This window comes from Serinus canaria, chromosome 3, assembly GCF_022539315.1.
Source record: "Serinus canaria isolate serCan28SL12 chromosome 3, serCan2020, whole genome shotgun sequence".
Lineage (NCBI taxonomy): Eukaryota > Metazoa > Chordata > Aves > Passeriformes > Fringillidae > Serinus > Serinus canaria.
The window spans coordinates 7,838,138-7,850,289 of record NC_066316.1 but is presented as its reverse complement, the minus strand read 5'-3'; positions in this window follow the sequence as shown (position 1 = coordinate 7,850,289).

The window sequence follows — 12,152 nt, the reverse complement described above, 5'->3', positions numbered from 1 at the left end:
GGCCGGCCCCGCGCGGCGGGCCCGCCCCCCGCTCTCCGGCCCCGCCCCGGCCCGCGCGGCCGCCAATGGCGCACAATGGAGGGAAGGCGCGGCCCCGCCCCCGGCCCCGCCCCCGGGCCGTGTGTACAAACACAAAAGGCACGCCGCGCGCGCCCGGGGATTCCCTGTCCCCGCGTCCCCCCTCACGGCCCGGCCGCCACCCCCGCCCGGCCACCAGGCACATCCGCGTCCGCCGCAGCGGGTCCGGCTGCCGTCTGGCTCGGTTCTCTAATGTTTGGGGGTCACCCCGTGGCTGGCAGGACTAGGGGAGTGATTTGCCTCCCGGGCCACGCATCGAGTGTTGCGTCCAGTTCTGGGCCCCTCACTACAGGAAGGACGTGGAGGTGCTGGAGCGTGTCCAGAGAAAGGCAACGGAGCTGGGGAAGGGTCTGGAGCATTCATCTTCCGACGAGCTGTCGAGAGATCTGGGGTGTTTATCCCGGAGAAAAGGAGGCTCGGGAGTGACCTTGCTGCTCTCTACAAGTCCCTGAAAAGAAGTTGTAGCCAGGTGGGGATTGGCCTCCTCTCCCAGGCAACCAATGGCAGGACAAGAGGAAATGGGCTCTAACTGCACCAGGGCAGGTTTCGCTTGGACATTAGGAGGAATTTATTCATTGAAAGGCTGACTGGACATTGGAACAGGATGCCATGGGAGGTGGTGGGGTTACTGTCCCCTGGATGTATTTAAAGAAACACTGAACATGGAACTTAGTGCCATGGTCTAATGGGCAAGTGGTGTTCAGCAAAGGCTGGACTCAATGACCTCAGAGGTCTTTTCCAACCTAATTGATTCTGTGATTCTAAGTTTTTTTTATTTACACAGAAGCAAACCAAAATTTCTCCCTGTAAGCTGGCCCATCAGAGCCGACCCAGCAAGGATCTGCTGTGGCAGGGCCGTACTTGGCCTGTAAAATGAGGGCTGAGTGGCAGGAGGGGGCTGCTGGGGATACTTCTGTCTCAGAAACACACTGCAGGCACGATGGTTCACAAGGAAAACCTACTGTTGGGAAAGGAAGAGGAGCCTCATTTCCTGCATCAGTGCTGTGCCACTGTTTGGGGTTTGAGAGGCAGCTATTGCAAAAGCAACTGTAAGTTTAGCACTGTCACCACCAGCAGACCCCAGCCGGTTGTATCAGCTGCCATGATGTTTAGTGAGAAAATTTGCTCTTTATTTTCTATTGATGTCAGGATCAAAATGCCCTGGGGGAAAGTAACCTGCACTCTAATACAACTGAACAGCCACTGGCAATTGCTGTAAGTGCATTTCAACTACAGAGTCAGAGCCTCTGCTCCCACAACTGGTGCCACCATCTTGTCTGTCATTAAGGCATTAGACGGAGCCACATTTGATTTGCAAAATCTTTATTACGGATGATGATGTAATGCAGCTCTGCGTGGAGACATCCAAACTACCTCCAGCAGCAGAAGTGGTTTAGCCATGTGAGCATTCACTTGGGGCTAATCAAACCTGACAAGAAAGAGAGTGTTATCGTGGGCAGAACACTCTGCTAAAATAGATATAGTCTGCATTAGTGCTCAGATAAAAACAATGGGCTGCACTACACAGGCATGACCAGATATGCCACACACACACACACACGCACACACCTCTGACCCTACAGTGAGTTTATGAGAGGTGGTTGTCAGGAAAGAGAAACCACAGAGGATTTTATTTGTACTTACAGAAGTATCAGTGGATTGATTTATCTATTGGTAGTATTTTATGAGAGAACAGCCCCTTACTGGACAGTCCGAAGTGAACTTTGAGCTGTTCAGTATTATACAATCAGAGTATTTGCAAATGCTCAGTAAACTCTAAAAGCCAGACACCGAAAGTGGCATCAATTCCCCACACAACACACACATCCCATGAGGAGCAGCTGGAAAAGTTAGAGGAGGGCAGCAGCAGTTCCCAGCCGCAGGAAGCTGCCCGGAGGTTAACAATCCATAGGTCGCCCCTCTCAGCTTTAGCTCTGCCGCTCCATCCCGCTATTCCCGCTCCCTTCTCCCGCAGGCGGAGCTGCTCCGCCGCGCTCCCGGCTGCGGCCCTGCCTGGCGGCCGGGCGTGACCGAGCCCCGAGGTCAGCGGCGGGCCCGGACCCCCCCGCGCCGCGGCTGCCGCGGGTGGCACCGGACGTGCCCCCGCCGCCATTGGCGGGAGCGCCCTGGAATTCCATGACGCCAGGCGGGGCGGGGCCCGCGGCTGTCCCGGCCCCGGCGCTGCCCCCTCCCGCGGCCAGCCCGCGTTTGCCTCCGGGAGCTCGGCGGCCGAGCGAGCTCTCGAGTCTCCCGGAGGGCCGCAGCGCTGCTCCCGCCCTGCCGCTGGCAGCTCTGGCTGGTTTCAAACGTGTGAGGAGCAGCGCAGGCAGGACTACAGGGTATTGTCTGCCCACAGCGGAGCACAGGGAAAGCCCAGAAAAGGAAAAACGATTCCAGTATTATCAGGTTTTGCACCTTCGCTGATTAATGCCATTGAACCCGCGCTTTTCCAGGGCTGTAGGAACAGGTACGGCCCTTTGAGCTTTACCACAAATGCTATTTGAGTGCCTACAGAGCAGCACAGAAAGAGCCGGCCCAACTCTAAAAAGACTCCAGACGCTCATCTTTCACTGGCAGCACCGATAAGCCTTTGCTCCTCCTTTCCGAAGGCCTTTATCTCTGCAGACCACAGGCATCTTCCACCCTAAGGCATCCATAAGCGGCCATGAAGAAATCTACCCTAATGAGATTCCGCTGGTTTAGCCGGCAAGAACACGCCAAGGACAACTGCAGTACTTCATCCTCACCCAGCGGAACCACCGCTGCTGCAAACGTGGCCAGATTGCTACGGGAAAGAAGATTAGGGTGGAAAACAGCTGGTGCAGCTTGGAGCCAAAGAAGACTCAAATGATCATGAACAGAAAAGAGGAACACTCAAATCAGAAGTTGTTTTCAGCACCTTTCACAGAAAGTAGACAGCCCTCTTTCAGCAAAAAAGAGATGGATTTCCATGGCTTGTACTCCTTTGGGCTGTCCAAGTAGCAGACATTTTTCAAACTAATCTCTTTCACCTTTCCTTTGTTGGGAAGCTCTCATCTTGCCTGGGAGACTGAGCAGAGGAAGGCAGGCACTTTTCCCATCAGGATGCATTAATTGCAACTACTATATCAAGCTAAAAACACTGTTTCAAAATGTTACTAGGGAAAAAAAAAACAACCCCAAATCAAACAAAATGAAACACAAAACACAAAACAAAACTAACACGTTGTTGCTTTGGACCTTTCCAAATAGCTCCTAGTCAGCTTCCAGGGGGATGCGCTGGCCCAGTTGGAGGAAGAGCTACCAGATCAACCCCAGTAACATCACAGACTGCAGCAACATCTACAAACTGCAGCAGCTGCTTCCCTTTGCAGCAGCACAGATTACAAGCTAAACAAAACACAGCATAGCAGATTAACTTTGCCTTTTTTGAGGTTAACTGGATAAAAAAAGAAAAAAAAAAAAAGGGAGTCCAGAGTATGATCAGAGTATGGTTGTTTTCAAGCAACACTGCAGGTAATCTTTCAGAATCATTTGAGAAAGGCTTCCCACTACAAAAGACATTCACAGTTTGTCACCAAACTCCAAAGGGTCTCTGATCAAAGCAGAAATATTTCTTTCCTATCCCCCCAAAAACACAAACTAAACATCCAAATGACTTAGTCTAGTTCCAGCTCAACAGATAAAGGTCCTCTCCTATCACCCAGGGAAAACTGGGGTTGTTATTAGTTTTATCTAAAAGCTACTCAGACATTTTGGCGATGGAAGGAGTATAAAAGACAATCTTCATTTATCTACAGCCTTCACCAGACTTCTACTTTCTTTCACCTCCTCCCAGACCAAATTCTCCCTTCCTGTTCTCAATCTCCCTTCTTTAACTCACTGAACCTTCATCCAACCTTTGCACTCCAGATCCACAAGTTCTCCCCTATTCCCTGCCCCAGCTCCCAGCCTGGTGGCCATTTCCTTATTTCATATTCCTTACACACCTCTTTGACTCAATGTGTTTGCTCAGACAGTTGCATTTTTCTCTTCTTTCTGTTTGGTTTTTTTTCTATCTGTGTCTTTCATCCTCTTGATTCTGATGCCAAACAATTCCCACCTTCCCCTAGTTTTTCAGCCAGCCTCAGTCCCACACCTGCTGTGTTCCCTTCTGCAGCTCCCAGGCTGGACAGCCTTTCCTAGCCAATTTCTATCCCATCCTTAAAAAACACTGGACTGTGTTTTGCTTCATCCTCACCCCAGTCCTGGCAGGCCTGCCACCCAGTTTGTGGTTATGGCTGCTATGCACTTACAATTTCTCCTGGAAATTAAAGTCAAGTGTCAGTACAAAATGCTCACAAGCTTTAAAACTATCTTCCTCTTAAAATGCATTTTGACAGAATTAAAGTATTTGTAGCCTTAACTTAGCATTAACAGTACATTTCGTGCAGATTTAAACATATTCCTAAATAATCATCTACATAAAAGACAAAAATACACATTTGCTGTTTTTTCCTGGGAAGTTACTAGGGGTGGCAATCATTGGCACTTGTTAAGGAAAGTACAAGTCACCTAAAAACCCTCAAAATGAGTTACAATCATCTTGCCTCTGTGTAAATAGCTTTCTATTAGGATTTGTTTTGAAGGTTTCCATGTCATGGATTTGTAGGGCACAGAAATCACAGCACAGTACCAGCAGCCATTTTACTGCAGAGCTGTTTGATATGCTGGGTTGCCCATCACACAGGACACCTTCCTATCCTTTGGAATATTTATATTCTCTGTCAATACAGACACCAAAAGTACACTGGCCAGAACTAGCAGCTGTATAGCACACCTATCTTTAGAGATTGGCACCCACTGGAAACACAGATAAGAAGTTGTTGTGTAGTAGCAGTAGTAGTAGACACAGCTTTTCCCTCACTTTTATCATGTCTTTTGCCTTTTGCAGTTCTCTGAAATGCTTCACATATATCAGACATTATGGCCCCACTGTTCAAAGAAAACTCTTCCACAAGTGTTTACTTTTAAGCAACTCTCAAGCTCCACAGGTTCCTGGGGAGTATTCATAGTTTTTAATTTACACCTGTAAAAAGTGTATCCCTGAAAACTGAGCCCGAAGGAAAGTGTCCCTGTTTAAATAACAATGGAAGTTTACATGTGCCACACAAAAAATTTATTGGGATTCCTGGGTTCTTCAGGAAAGCTTAAAAGAGACAGCTACTTTAAAATGCAAAATCATCAGTCCTGACATCCAAAGTCCAAAGGTACTTTTCACACTTTGAGCATCACATATGGCCAGGGGATTCAGGACAACCTACTTTGGAGACAAAGTGCATTTTTCTAATGTCTCATAACCCAAACGCAGTAATTCTGGTTTTTACTTTTTTGGTAATTAACACCATTTCAATGAAAAGCTTTTCCCAAAAGGTATTTCAAGGACAAAGTTCTAAAAGAATGAAAATAAGCCTACAATAGTTCAGAGAATAAGATTCATGACTTCTGGATTTTGCTTCTCTTTTTGGAATACCACTAATTTTTAGGAGTCTTGGTGAGTTTGACTTGTAGGATCCTCTTCTATAAAGACTTACCAAGCTCCTCAAGTTTCACTGAGCATATGTCTGCTTTTATATAGGGACTCCTAGCTCTAATTCCTTAGGTATCATCCAGGATTTTCTTACTATAATCTCATTTGTATGGCCCATTATTAACACACATGCACTGCTGGAACTCATCTCTCATCCTTCTAATGGGGTCCCACAGAACATGAAAGAGTAAATAACATTACTATAGAATAGTGCTGATTCTTTTCTGTGGTCTAGTGAGTTTCTTCTGGTGGAAAGAGTCATAAAATCCTGTATGAGCACCCTATAATGACATCCTGAAACTCCATTCCTATTCCTATCTAGTTTGCTTACTTGTTTGTTCATAACAGCCTTTTAGATATGCTTAATATTTCAGTATACTTTCTAATAGAAAGTTTAAAAATCTCTATTACCTTTTGAAGACTGGAAGTTAAAAATATCTTTAATTGCCTGATCCAGAGCTAAGAACAGTTCCGGGTACATACAATGCATTGTAGCTGTAACCACAGTCTTCATTTCTTCTTATCAGCTTTGAAGGACTGGCATGCAACAGTTCAGTATCTTAAGGTGGAAACAGGACTTGCAATATCATGCCAAACAAAGCTGTATTCCTATTACACTGGCACTACAAAAAATCCTAAACAGAAACCCCTTGTCAGTAGAACTTCAGCTTCTTATTGACTTCTCTAAGCTTATGACCAATCTTTTTCCATTTCTCAGGACAGTATTGTGCTTTATTCTTGGATACTGCCAGTTTGGAGTGCACTAAAGGGTTAACTGAAACAGAAACCAAGTCCTAGCACCTGACAGGGAATAGGGCACAACAGATAATGGTGAGGTTATTGTACAGCCCTGCCAAAGCCTGGAAACTGGATGGTATGACAAGGAGTGTCTGTGATTTTTTAGATGAAGTATGATCAAATGTGATAACATATTTTGGAGATATGATGGGAACTTTAATTACAGAAATATGTTAAAGGCATTGGGTGAAAGGACTGGTGGACAAGTAAAAAGAAAAGGGAGTTTTTCCTCAGCAATGATAATGCAAGAATCTGAAATTTACTGTAGCTGCCTGAGTTAGTTTGCATTGACAGACACATTTCAAGTGGGTTTTTGCAGAATTTTCTGCAGAACAAGGAAGAACAATTGTTCTGAGGAATATTTCTTCCCAACATTACAGCAGAATAAAATTATTTAACTGATTTTAGCTTTCCTGGCTCTTCACACATGACTAAGTTATGATAACAACCTTTGCTGTCTTTTGAAGCATTGTATTGTACTGTGGAAGGAATTGGGCAGCCCATGGTTTTCTAACAGAAACTGCTGCAAAATCTTTTATTTCCAGTACTTCTGTGTAATGAGTTCATTAAAACTGCCAAGGAGAAACAACCAACACGAGCCCTAATTGGTTCCCAAATAAGACCCCTACTACAAGTACACTGATTTCCTAGGAGCTCCTGTTGTAGGAGAATTCCAGCAGGCTGATTTGCCCCAAGGCTCCCACCTGCTGGAAAACAAACCCCTGCAGGCTTGCATTAGGGAGGGGAAAAGAAGGCTCACTCTTTCCCACCACCCTTTAGGCTCCCATTGGCTTCATTCTGCAGCATTGTTCTTGTAAAGGATGCCTTTTCACACACTGATGGAGGCTCCAGCCCCTGCTGACACTGCCTTGAAAGGCTCTGAGAGCTACTATACTTGACAGAACTCAAAGATAATATTATTTATTTCATTTCATTGCTCAGTAGGGTAATCTCATGAGATATGAATCTCTTCTTCATGAGGGCCCTGGGGATAGCAGGCAGAATGAAACTCAGCTACTCTTTAGTACAATGCAGACAGCACAGACCAAAGTACTCAGGCTCCAACAGCAAACAGCAGACCAAAATACCAGCAATGACACCCTGTATCTTAATTTATTTGGAACAATATTCTGTAGGCTGCTTGCTTCAAAATAAATCTGCTTGTTCCTCGTAAAAACATAAGACTGTCTTGAAATGGCATGGATGCTTCATAAGCCTCATTTGTGATGCTTCCTCAAGCCCCAGCTGTGGAAGGGTCTCAGAAATGAAAATACTGTTCTGAGGTCTGGCTCTAAGACAGCTGAGAAATGTTCTGACATGTCCCATCTTTCTTAGCAAGTATTCCCAAATCTCAAAACCCACTTCTGGAGAAAGTGGTCTCCTGAGAGCAGAAAAGGGAGAGGGAAGATGGAGTAGCAGACATTATATTTTAAAGCATCAGCAAAGAACATGAAGTTATTTTCGGTCTTATGAGACTAGAGAGCTTTGGGGGTTTTTAAAGAAATGAAAGCTTCCTATTTTCCCAACATTCTTTGTAAGTTACACACTCTGCAGACTCTACTTTTCTGTACCATATTTTTAGGTAATTTTTCTTCATTTCTCCTCCTCTTCTTCTCAAATTCACCTCTCACAAGGCATCACAGTATAAAAACTGCAGTTGCTATTGAGAACAGCACTTTATAGTAGCACTTCTCATTAGTTTCCTAATGCTCAGAAACTTCTGCAACACACTTCATGTACAAACCTACTGAAGAACAATTTACCCTGACTACTCAATGTTCAGTGTCCACAATTCCAGCTGAGAATAAAAGGATTCACAGATATTCATTTCTGAAAATGAGGCCTAGTGTGCCCCTGACTACATACCCAGATGTGGGCACCCCAATTAGAGGCTATCTTTTGAAAACTCCTTTAAAGTGCCCAGAGAGCTGCTTTCACATCACAAGGAAGAAGGTGCCAGAGCCAGAATTAGAAGTTCCTGTCTCCCAAACAGGCTCTGACCACACATGTCTTGTGTCAGAGAAGGGGCCGGAAGCGAGGGTGCACAGAAACCATGTGGCAATAGTGGTTCCTTCTGATCAAACAGTGCCTCAAGCCTCACTTGCTCTGTGAGTGCCACAAAGCCGCTGTCATGGGGCCCAGCTGCCTTAACGGAGTCCAGGGATCATTGGTGATGAGAAGGATTTGTCAGGCAGCACCAGTTCATCATGTATGACTTGTATGTCTTAGTCAATTGCTGACAAAATTACCTCTTAAGTTTTGCAATGAGACTGGGGAGTTTTACCAAAAGTCAGTCAGGTGATAACATAAAAATATCATCTTTTGTTTTTGAAAACTAAAGAAAGTGTCAGACAGCAGTATTTGCAGGCACAAGCTTGATCCTCTAACGTCTTCAAACTCATCAAAACAAACAAGCAACAGAAGGTAAATGAGAATGCACAATTTTAGCATGTGCTAACATTGCATGATTCTGGCAAATCTTATGTTCTGTGGGGACTCACTACAACTCCTGCATGCTAAGTCCTGGCACTACAACTTACAGTGTACAAGTGATGTTAAAATCCAAGCCACAGCCTGGGCAACTAAAGTGGAGAACATCAGTTGGATTAAACATGGACTGCAGGGCATGGATCTCGGGACAGAGAAAGAAGCAGCACCACTTGAAACCTCAGCAGCAAAGAACCACAGGAAAGACTGCCAGCCTGTTTCCCCTGGGCTACAAGGCTTCCAGGCACAATTTCCATGTTGGCAATGTGTCCTACATTCAGCAGAGGGGCTGTGCTTATGCAGGATAAACCCCCACTGTGAGAGGAAGTCATTTATCAGATGCTACTGAAGTTGACATTACGCACTTCATTCCATCTTGAAGTTATGCCCTTTGGCCTAGCCCTCACCAACATGCCCTAGCCCTAGTCCAATATGCTCTTTGGCCTAGCCCTGACCAATATGCCCCAGCCCAACAGAGAGCCAGCATTCCTGGGAGTCACTGTCACTTCCCCCTGCTAAAAGCCCTCAGCACCCTTCTCCCGTGGTGCACTGAAGGACAAGCTGGCTGCCTGGCAGTGCTGAATATTGCAGATGTGGCTCAGAGGGCCTGGACGATTGCTCCTGCCACATCTGCAATATTCAAGGTTCTTGGTTCTGAGAAGCACAAGGTCACCTGTAGAACCTTTACAGGCAAGGGGACACCTGCACAAACCAGGAGCGAACACAGGTCAGAGCCATGCCCAGGTCTGCAGATGTGAGGGCTACAACTGGCACGAAGGCTTCTCCTGACAAACTGTTCCTGTAACTTCCTGATATGAAAGAACATGAGGGAGGGAAATAAAACCACAACAAAACAACCATCATCAACAAGGTTTTCCAACTGTGACTTTCACACACTGGCAAGAACTTCTTCATAGCCCTGCTTTGAGAAACAACCAATCTGGCATATTCGGACACCAACATCACTTCTAGGCCAGAGCCCAAGTCAGACAGGAACATGAAGGAATAAAGGTACAGCTGTATCATCATCATGTTTCTAATACTGAAATATAACCATGTGAGGACATGATTTTTCCAGGCCTCACATACATATGACTTAAGAAAGATCCTCAAGGGGCATAGTGAGCTGTATTACAAATTCCTCATAGATGACATATAATTACCTCTGTTTTGGAAAGGAGTAGAAGAAACACTGGAGGGGAATCCAACCAGTGGTATTCCCTGAACATCACACTAACAATTTAATTTCAGTTGCATGGGTGCAAAAAAGAAACAAAATGGCAAATTATTCCAATATCAAATCCACAAGAAACTACACATATCTGTAATCTTATAATGTCAGTATTCTCCAACTCAAACTTATGGTGTAGAACAACAACAAAAAAACCCTACACATTTTTCCTAAATGAATATTTGTATGTTTTTTTCTAAGAGAAACAAATACAAATCTGAACGGGTTATTACTAATTTGTAGGTCTTCAGCAAGCTGGCAGAACATTCTCTACACAAGAAGATAAATATTACTCCTACAAGAATGCTGTCTAAGTGGGGCTTGTATGATCCAGTCAAAAGGCAACCATGTCAAACTCAGCACCCAAAGAATGAGGCCTCTCTCCACTACAGACTGGATCCTGAACTTGGGGCATCTCTCCCTCAAGCCAGAGGAACTTTGAGAATTTATACTAGCTGAGGATCTGACTCATAACACTTGATCAAAGGTCAAATGATCAGTGTCACCATCTGCTTTAAACAGGATTTATGAACATCACCATGCCACAGACTGCCAAGCATGTGCTATCTCTGTTGAACATAACGCAAAATGAAGGCTTAGCCCTCTGCTTGAAATTTCTGTCTTTTTTGAGCACACCTGTCCTGAGTGCTCTCCCTTTTGTTGCTGTCCTCTTTTCCTCTTTCTGTTTCTTTGTAGTCTCTTCAGGTAAACCGAAAGCAGGCAGACGTGGGTGGGGTAGTATAATTTGGGAGCTCCTCCCAATTACTGGAAATGCAACTTCAGCTCTAGCAAGGAACATTTCCAAATCAATTTTCATCTCAGTTGAAAAACAAATGAGGATACCTGATCTTTTTTTTCCCCTTCAGCTGATCATTTTAAGAAGAGTGTAACTTCGGTCTAATTATTGCAGACAGTGTCATGATGGGATGAAAAGTCCACATTGCAAAACTATGCAATGTTCACTCTCTCTCTCCTGTTTCTTAAAAACTTTAAGGTAGAGGGGTCTGACAGAAAATAGAGATGTACCTTGCATATAATATACACAATTTCATGGCTTATGCTCACTCTTAGCTTTGGATTTTTATGAAGTTGTCAAACACACAGGTGATAATTAGGAAACCAGAATCCAGTCCCCACACAGAGATTTAGTAATTAAGCAGTGTCTCTGCAGTGTGTCTGCAAGCTGTAATTAAAAGCTTCATTAGAGGGAGAGCAAAAGTAAAGAGGCAGAGGCCTGGTTTTGGTATTATTTTCCTATAAAATATACTGTTCACTACAGTGACCCATTCAGCACTCTCCAGCTGTATTTGGTTAAAATTAACCACAACAGACCAAATCTAGGCATTCAGACTAGCAAAGCAGAGAAAACACAAGGTTAAGGAATTCTTAGAACCTGAAGTGTCACCTTCTACAGCATTACCTGGGTGTCTAATTAATCAATTAATTGCAAACTATTGCTGCCAAATTTCAAATTGCCATTAAAAACACTGACAAGACTGACTGGGCTGATGATATTTATGGCCAAACAAAGAGGGACCTTGGCTTCTCAGGTTCTTCACATATGTAGGTGCAGAGCAGTGCATGTTCCTCCCCTGAAAGAGCTCAAAGTTTAAATATCCCTGCATAGGATGGAGACAAAGGTGTAAAGCACAATATGAGGGTAAAACTGGGTTTAGAGTTACCTTAAAATCTTGATGATTTCTAAGTATCTGCACTAGTAACAACTATGGGCTGTAAGAATTAAAAAATCCAGCTACTCGCCCCAGACTTGAGAATATTAAACAGTTGCTGTTGCATTCATACAATGTATAATAACATTTCTATTTCTCCCCCACCTGCTCCCATCTCAGTATCAGGTATCTTAACTCCCTGTCTCTCCTCATTGCACCGACCACACAGAAAGTGAAGCAACTGACTATTAACATTTGGCAGGAAACTGCTCTTGCAAATATCAGCTTAGACTCATTACAGTTAATTACGTTTTTGTCAAACAGTATGATATGTCAAATA